Here is a 10,034-nt window from a genome sequence, read left to right as displayed (position 1 = left end):
CCTTATAGACTCGTTATGGGCATTACAAGTTCATGGTGATGCCTTTTGGTCTCACCAACGCACTGATTGAGTTCATGGATCTCATGAACCGGGTGTGCAAGCCCATGTCAGATTGGTCAGTGATCGTATTTATCGCCAATATTTTGGTGTATTCGAAGACCAGAGAGTAGGGGTCGAGATTGAGTCTTTGTTGAAATATGAAGACAATTGTTTTTGAGGTTTGGTAGAATGCATTAAGAAAAAACAAGTCGAAATGTTGGTAGTGTTGGGTTTTCTACGCATCAAATACACTCTAAACTAGGTAGCAGAAAAATCAAAACTATGATATACCTAAGTGTAAATGAAACCTATGGATCAATGGATTCATGCTAATTACATATACCCTAGAAAAAATTAAAAAGAAGAGAAACATACCTCTTATGTAGCCCTTGATCTCCTTTCTTGAGATCTTGATCCTCGACGAAGTTGTTTGCATGAGAGAACCCAAACCAGAATCCCTGTAATGATATCACACCCAATGACACCAAAGAGTGGAATAAAAATAACTAACAGAAGGGTTAATTTTACAAACCCTAATAGGGTTAGAAATCGTCCGTAAGAGGGGGAGGAAGAAGTGTTGGCGAAACTTCAAGCCATGGTTCGAGGAAGAATGAAATCCCTAAGACCCTATTTATAGCCTTGGAACCTTCCGAGGTTTTGTACTCCCTCTGATGTGGGATGAGAGGCCTAGAACGAAATTCACTCCTTATCCCATGTCCGATGGAGTGATTTTCATCCAAACTTAATTCCATAAGGGTTCTGGAACATTCCTGATTAACCAACGATTGATTAAAGAATATTCAACCTTTTAATTAATTAAAATGTTAATTAATTCCCAAAATATATTTCCAATTAATTTCTAAATAATTATTAACTATAATAATTATTAAAGCATTTTCTCGGTTATTATTCTACTCAATTTGGGTCTTAAGGGCAACCCAAAAGGAAAATGTTGTTATTAGAAATATTATCAATAGTTAATGACCTTGGACACTATTTCCAATAGTCTCCGACTTGGACAAGTCATCAACTATACGAGGACCAATACTTATCCAATAACAAACAGAGAGTTAGCCATCCAATGCAACTACTGAAATCTTGATCTAATCAAGATTCAGCCTTTAAATAAGTGATCAACTATTCCTTCCTTCTCTGACATCTGTATGAATTCGAGACATGGATAATGGTGATTCTCGGAAATCAAGATTATGTTTCCCGATATAGATTTATGACGAATGCATCTGACTACTAAATTGAACACATCAATTCCAGTCAGGGAGCGACCAAGCACTTTAGATGTCAACACCAAATCAATGAGGGGCCGATAGATATCGCTTCTCCTATTAAGGCAGAAGGAACAAATAAACTTTGACTACATAGTTTTTGTCTATTTCATCATGTCACACTTGGACATACCCTTTATAACTGCCAGTTAGGGATATTGTTGGAGTAGACCAATACATAATAGAATCATAGAGCAAAACCTCACATGTATCTAGGTTTGAATATAAAAGATATTATCCTCTTAAATTACTCTTGATTGATTCCCTAAAGTAATCTCTAAGCATGGGTTGGTCAAATACTTAAATCTTTATTAAGTACTCATGAATGTTAGTGCAATCTCTTTGCTATGTACAATCACTATGGATTGTCCACTAATACTCATGATAGTCTTGAATCGCTACTTGCTTTCAATAGCATGACTGACTGTGGACGTTTGAGTAAATTAATACTCGGGAAGTGGGTTCTAAACCTGCAAAAGGAGAACACAGTGATAAGCTAATTGAAATGACTGAACTCCATCATATATTAATATCTTCACTTAGTAATCGCCAGATCGAATTAACACTTATATTGCTTAAGTTCTAAAGTTTAAAACAAACTAAACCAAGAGTTTTTAAGCCAATTCATTTGCAAATCTAATGCCTCTTGACTTTGTCTGACTGTCGGACATAGTCATTGGCATTGGCTTATGGAATGGATTGACAAAATTATCTTCCGATATGACTTATTGACCATGATGTCTTCACATATGACTCACTATCAAATGTGTTGTTACTTACAGAGTATGTGTCTTGTGAGCTTGTGTGACTTGGGATCCATACTCAATGTAAGTTCACCCTTAAAGTCACAACAACCTTCATAAGGACCATCATTGATTGAATTTCAACAAAGATGTCACTAATGAATATTTTTCAGCCACATTGTCTTCCTTGCAATTCAATCAACTGCAATATACTCTAAGTCTATTCAATTCACTATGGTGTATTACTTGGTACTCTTCCTAGCTAATACTTTATAATTCAGTAAAAGCACGAATTTTGACTATGAACAAAATCATCTTTATCGGTGTGGAACTTAGCATCAATGTAACTTTTACAATGATCTCTTCCATACTGTTAAGATCATTTCCTATGTCCTCCTAGGACACTTAGGAATGTTCTTGATCTTGATTCGTTGATTTTCACCAAATTGATATAAACCAACTTGTCATGCTCAATGCATATGAGTCATTAGATCTAGTACATGTCATGGCATATATGATCGATATCATAGCAGAAGCATGTGGGAAACGAATCATAACCTTTAGATCAATAGTAGAACTAGGACATTAGCATCACTGAATGTCATACCATATTTCATTAAGCACAAACTTTTCCAAGTTCCGCATATCGAGTTTCCTCAAGATTTGATGTACTTTGGCTTAATCCAATGAATCACTTTGTTCTATCTCCATAGATCCTTGTTATGTACGTGTTTTGTATCTCCTATGTATATCATCATGAGACAATACTCATAGCAAGCCAGGTTTTAACACTTGCTATGTTAGAATATACTTTCCTATGAATCGTACATTATCTATGTACAATACAAGGGTGACTATAATGCTTCCACTAGCCATGACATATACATGATTTATCTATGTTTCTCCAAATTCAAACTCATTGCACTTTCTCATTGAAAAAAAGATTCCAATTAATCCCACTAGATTTGACATATATATATATATATATATATATATATATATATATATATATATATATATATATATATATGGCTCGTCTTTATTTCTCAAAATTCAAACTCTTTGAAATTTCTCATTAAAATAATGATCCCACTTGCGAGATGCTTATTTCGTTCCATAAATGAACTTCTCAAGCTTATACATCCTTCACAACCTATCTTGGTTTCGTTATGTGTTTGTTCCTATACATGCTTGTCTCTTCTTGAAGATCCACTTATACCTAATGGTTAAGGCCAAGTGCTTGATCTACCAAGTTTTCACATACATGGACTGAATCTCGCTCTCCATGTCCTCCTTCCGTATTGTAGCCTATAAGCCCTACCATAGCTTCCGTTAGCTAGTACACTCTGATTGTTCCATAACAATGACTCATTTACCTCACTAATATAAACTCTTATATAACTATGTATTACATCCTCTGTCAGATCTATAAGGAAGAGGTGGAGGTATGCCAGTTTCCTTAATAACTCTTTCAACCTTGAATTGAATGCTAGGTCCAACTTGAGGCTCTTCGTTGGTTGAATATCGAATCTTTTCAAGATCAATATGGCTCCTACTAGCCCTTTTGGAAATAAGCTCTTTCTCTTGGAAGATTGCCCTTTAAGAAATATACACTTTGTTCTTAAAAGGTTTATTAAAGAATATATCCGAAATGCTTGATGGGTTCTCCAACAAGAAAACACATATCTATTTTAAGTTATAGATTGTCGAGTGTTTCATGACAAGTGTAAGCCTTATCATCGTAGACTTCCATATGTGCTAGTTGGTAGTTTTAGTTGGAAGTATGTTAGAAATTTTATTAAATTTTCTCATCGCGAGTCAGAATATATATATACAATGTCACATAAAAATCATTTATTTTTGTATCATGTAGCATTTGTTGTGTGAACTATAAAATAACCATAATACATATACGAAAAATTTATACTAGTTAATTTATTATAATATGTTACATTGGTAAATAACTTCTTTATAAACCAGATTTATTGTATTTTTTCATAAAAAGATAATTTTTTTTTGTCTAAACGAAGTACATAAGCACATGTATCCCCCCCTTCGAGATAATTAAAATTATTAAAAAGGGGCCATAACCACTTACCCTTGAAGCGTGAGTTCGATTTGTACGAAATCAGTTCATTTTGAGAAGCTTCTCGCGAGAAACCACAAAGCCAAGATTCTTGAACTTTGACAAACGTTCGGGACCATTTCGTAACTAATTTAAACTATTGGGGATGTTGGGTAATTTAATTAACAAAGGTAGGACTCATTTTGTTAAGAATTTCCAATGAAGGGGCTCAAATGCTTATTTTTATTCAAGGTTTGAAGGTTGGGATTTATTATGTTAAAAATAACCAAAGGAGGTGGATATTTGAATAAATGGATTCAATGTTTGGATATTTGGAATAAATAGATTCAATGTTTGGGGTTTGGAACTTGTTTTTAAAAATGAATGTTGCATTGGGGTTATTTAGTCATTTAATCGAAGTTGAAAGGAATTAGGGCTTTTATGCCCCCGTCGTCACTTGTTGATCGATCAAAGAAAGGAAACGGGAATGAACGAAATCAGATAGAACGCGTTGGCAGGTGAACGAAGGCAGATGAACGAAGACGTTGAGAAGGAAGCATGAAGGCGGCGGCGCTGCATCTGGGTCCCTGCTCTTTGTAGGTCACGAAGAGGACCGAAGGAAGAAGAAGCACGCAGGCGGATAATCCTGATGTCTTGGTCGATCGATCGCGAAGAGGGACGCGAATCCAGGGTCGACGAGGCCGAAGGAAAAGAAGGGAGAAGTAGCGAGGCTGCTCGTGGCCTCGGTGGGTGCAGTGAGGGGATGCTCAAGCAGCTTCTCGGCTGCTTGCTTCGGCTGTGGTAGTGAGATGCGAAGGAAGTCCGGTCGGCAGCAACACGTCGTAGATGGGGGCTTCGGTGGTGTTTGCTTGACGGAAGAAGAAGATAAGTGAGAAGGGTAGGGTTGTTGCCTCGATGGTTCACCGAAGCATCACCACAGTCGGTGGTTCATGACAGAGGATGAAGAAACAGGCAGAAAATCAAGGAAGAAAGGTAAAAAAAAAAAAAAAAAAAAAAAAAAAATTCCAACTTTGTTTCAATTAACAACAAAGGAAATGGGAAAAAGAAAAATTCCATTCTCTTGATTTCACAGGTAATCGACCCCTCTAATGGGTGTGTTCTTGACTAAAATCTCTTGGATGAATATTTGGTTTATTCATTTGACAGGGAAAGAAAGGGAAGAGGGGAAAAGGGCTGAAGATGATGACGAATTCCTGAGTGCTTGTGGGTTTTGATGTTTCATTTGACAACTTCATTTGAGAAAGGAAACACGTTTCCTTTGTGTGTAGCCTTGGGAATGTGTGTAGCTTTGGGTAACTAACATTTCAATTTGGTTGTCAATTATATTCTATGATTGGCTTACTTTGTATTAAACTTACAGCAATGTATTGGTTTAATCATTCATGTATTTGTGTAATGTATTGGTTTAATTATTTATGTATTTGTGTAATGTATTGGTTTAATTATTTATGTATTTGTGTGTAGGTATTATTGAAAACTTGAATTGGTTCAATATGCATGGTACTTGTATGTATTGATGTATATTTTTGATAGATTTAATATACAATTTTAGGTTTAATAATATTGTATGTATGTGTGTATTTGTTTGAGACTTTTGAAGGTAATAATGCTTAAACAATATTTATACACTCTCATATTAAATGTTTATTATGTATGTTTTTGAGATATATAAAGAATTGGAGATTTATATAATAAGTGTCGAAATTGTCATATATGCTAGTAATTGGTATTAGGAAAATGATATGTTACTAGTATATAAATATGCATATATTTAGTGTTGTATAATTTTTAATTACATAACATATGTACATGGTGATTACATGACTTACTATTATTATTTGGGATTCTTGAATAGCTTGTAACATCCCAGAATCAGATATATCTCTTTGGTCCTTCTTCTTTCTTTAAGTTGTCCATTTTAGCCCTTGTGTAGTTTGTGTTATAATCGAGTACGTTGCCGCGCGTACTCGTGAGCGTATTCATGACGCGGAAATTGCCTAGTACGCAGGGCGTAACAAGGTGTACGCGGGGCGTACCAGGCCCAACATGAAACCTTAATTCTTGTTGAGCATCCTATTTAAAGAACATTATGCCATCATTATTGGCCACCATTTGTAGAGACTTGTCCATCCAAAACCCTAACCCTCGTTCTTGTAGCTAGAGAGTGCCTTTGAGAGCTTGTTGGTGTGTTCTTGAGCATTAGGAGTGGAAAGAAAGCTTTGGAGAAGTAGGAGTAAGAGCCCAAGCACTTGGATCTGAGCTTAACAGTGTGGGAAGCTTCTATTGGAGGTATAAAACTTCAACCTTTCTTCTTTTTCTGTTTTGTGTTCATATTTGGGGTGTTTTAGGGTTTTTGTCCCAAAAGTTGATGGCTTTGTGAGTTGATGAGCCCTAAGGACCGAGATCTGTCCCTTGCTAGTGTATTTCGTGTTATAAGGTCATAAAAATCCAATCTTGGTCATTAGGAACTATCCATGCATGGGATATGAGCTTAAGGAAGAAAATGGATGAAGGTTATAAGTGTTTAAAGCCAAACCAGGCATGCAAAGGAAAAAAGTCATCGACTTTATGGATTATGAGACTGTAGGGGGTCCAGATTTGTATTTTGAGCCAAGGTCTTAACTCATTAAGACCATAAGTGAGATAACGGTGGAACTGGGACGTATGTTAAGCGTAAATCCCAGTACGCGGGGCGTAGGGTTCAAGTAGCCCGATATCAGCGTAGCGGTCGAGTACGCGCAACGTACTCATAGGCGTTGACTTTTGTTGACTTTTAGGGTTCGGTCAACTAGTGGACCTTTGGATTCATAAAGGGGTAAAATGGTCTTTTACCCTTCTGTGAGAACATAAGGGGGGTTGTCTAGCTTAATGAGTGCTTTTATTAAATAATAATTTCGTTTGTGTGTATTAAATGGAGGCTAGACTGGAGATTTGAGTCTGATATTATTCCGAGTTAGTTTGAGGTGAGTCTTATCACTATACATTACCTAGAGTGGTAGTTATTGTGACCATAGGGTCTTATGTGCTTGTTGAGTTATGCATGATTGTGTGATATGTATTGTATGCTATATTATTGTTGCTTAGACCGGACCGGAAGGTCCAACGAATTATGGGGCCAGAGGGTTCTCAATCAGACCGGACTAGAGGGTCCAACGAGCTAGACCGGACCAGATGTTCCAACGAGCTACAGGACTGGAGGGTCCCGCTGAGACACATGGGCTGGAGGGTCCTACAGAGTATAGCCTCGAGTGGCGAATTTGTTGTATGTGGTATTTTGGGGAACTCGCTAAGCATTCTTGCTTACCGTGTCATGTGTTATGTGTTTCAGGTGCTTCCGAGGATCGCAGGAAGGCACCGGTGTGATTGTACACACACTCTTGATATTCAGCTATGATTGTGGATCCTGGATTTGTGACAACCTGATACTTTTGCACTGAGCAATCGATCCATATATCTATGATTCCCTTGAATATAGCATCTTTTAATAGTATGTTGAGTCCGCGATAGTGTCTTAGGCCTAATATATCATAGATATGGACCTTAGGAAGGATTAGGAAGGGTGTTGCATCACAAAATCCAGCCAAACACACCAAGAGAGGTGTGTGCGGCCAAGCCAGCCGCACACCCAACAGCAAACCCCTCCAGCCTCACACTCAACCCTATATAAAGTAGAGGACCCCCTTCCATTCACTTTTGGCTGCATCCTTTCTCTCTCTACACTTTCTCTCTCTAGAAAACCACCCAAGAACACCTAGAAGGCTTCCAAAACGTGAAGAACACCATCATTTAACTTGTCATAGAGGTGAAACACTCAAATCCAAGCCTCAATCTCATAATGTTCTTCATGTTCTTCATCCTATGAAGGAGTGCGGCCGCACACCTTCATCAGGTGGCCACACACACTCATAATACCCTCCAAAGTGAGAGTAAGGCCAAAAAAATCAACACATGGGACTCAAGCAAGGAGTATACGGCCACACACCCTTGAGTACGGCCGCACACACACCCTGTACAGCCGCACACTCTAGTGTGCAGCCTCACTCACTAGTCTGGCCGCATACCCCAGCCGCACACTCACCTTTATGGCCATACACACACCCTAATACTCATATTTGGCCTTAATCTTGTATAGATCATTGGGTATAGAACATGGGACACTTAGTCTTGGTAATTTCGATCCCTTAGGGTGATTTCTCATCATATTTAGTCATGAAACACCCTAGCTCTAACTTATATATATATATATATATATATATATATATATATATATATATATATATATATATATGTGTGTGTGTGTGTGTGTGTGTGTGTCACCATATGATTAATAGGGGCTACTTGCGTACAGAGCATCGTTGACACTCGACACTAATACAAATCGCACGCTCGAACCCTACATTAAACAGTGAGTTCATACCCCTTAATGAACCTTTTAAATGTTTTACATGTTTTAGGGGGGGGAGATACAAGTATAATGCTACAAGTCTTTATTACTAAACCATATGTGATTTACAATTTATCATCAAAAAGGGATTTCTCTACACTTTTAGATGCCTATGAATAAAACTGTTTTAACTAATTACCTAATGCGATTTCAGGATAAATTGTTGATTAAATTATTTTCAAAAACCATGTTTAAACTACTTTTCTTATAAAAATATATCTACATTAATATATTTATATAAGTAAGACTTGAAGGACTTAGGACTGATAGCTCGCCTGATTTCCTGTTCTTGTTTGATGTGATCTTAGGGTGCGTTTGGTACAGGGAAATGGAATTGATGCAAAGAATGGAAATGCAGAGAAATAGAATTAAGCTGGAGAAAGAGAATTGACTCCTTTGTTTGGTAGAACTGAGAATCCACTAGAGAAATATGTCTGAGAATCATTTCTCTTGTTTGGTAGTATTAAACAGTGAAATAGAAATGCATTTTTTTTTACCTTGTTTATTTATTTTCAAACAACATTGTTTTTATAAAAATGCATTATGATGCACATCTTAGTTTGCCAAAATAAGTATATTTTATGTTTATAAATTTTTATTATAACATCACTTTTTACCAAATAATTTATTTTCTTGTTAATGAATAACTTATAAATAGATTCAAACTGAAGAAATATTATCCCACCACATAATGAATACAATATATAAACAAGAATAATGTAATAATAATAGAGTTGTTCAATTATTAAAAATAGTATAAACACCACATAATGAATAATGAACTTTACATAAAAACATGGAATAAATTAATTATTGGAACATCTTGAACTCCAATCAGTAAACATAGTATTAGCAAGAAGATCTCGACCGTCAGTCCATCCTTGCGAGGTCTCCACGGTTGAAATAATGTTGTCATGTTCGTCTCCAAATTGGGTGTGATTTGTAGGGATTTCTTGATCAAGGGGGTCTTCCGTCATGGTTGTACGTATGAAGTTATGCACCAAAGAACATGCAATGATTATGCGTGGCATAGATTCTATTGGGTGATATGCATTATCACGTAAAATAGCCCATCTAGATTTAATTAATCCAAAACATCGTTCTATTACGTTCCTTGCTGAGGAATGTCTCATGTTATATAATTCTTTAGCATTTGTAGGAGGTCGAGACCAATCGTTAAGATGGTAACGTTGCCCACGATAAGGTGTTAAAAAACCTTCACCATTTGTATAACCTGCATCACAAAGGTCGTATGTTCCTACAATAGATTCTACATATTTACTTAGACTGTATTGATAATATTATGTAGCTTTATGTTTTATGTATATCATACCATGGGGTATTTTAAGACCATGTGGTCAACTAATAGCATCTCGCAGTACTCGACTATCTGTTGCGGAACCCTCCCATCCAGCTAGTACATATATGAACTGAAGATC

The sequence above is a fragment of the Lactuca serriola genome, chromosome 3, assembly GCF_051521515.1.
Source record: "Lactuca serriola cultivar US96UC23 chromosome 3, Lser_US96UC23_V15, whole genome shotgun sequence".
In the NCBI taxonomy this organism is placed as follows: Eukaryota; Viridiplantae; Streptophyta; class Magnoliopsida; order Asterales; family Asteraceae; genus Lactuca; species Lactuca serriola.
This window is presented reverse-complemented; position numbering follows the sequence as displayed.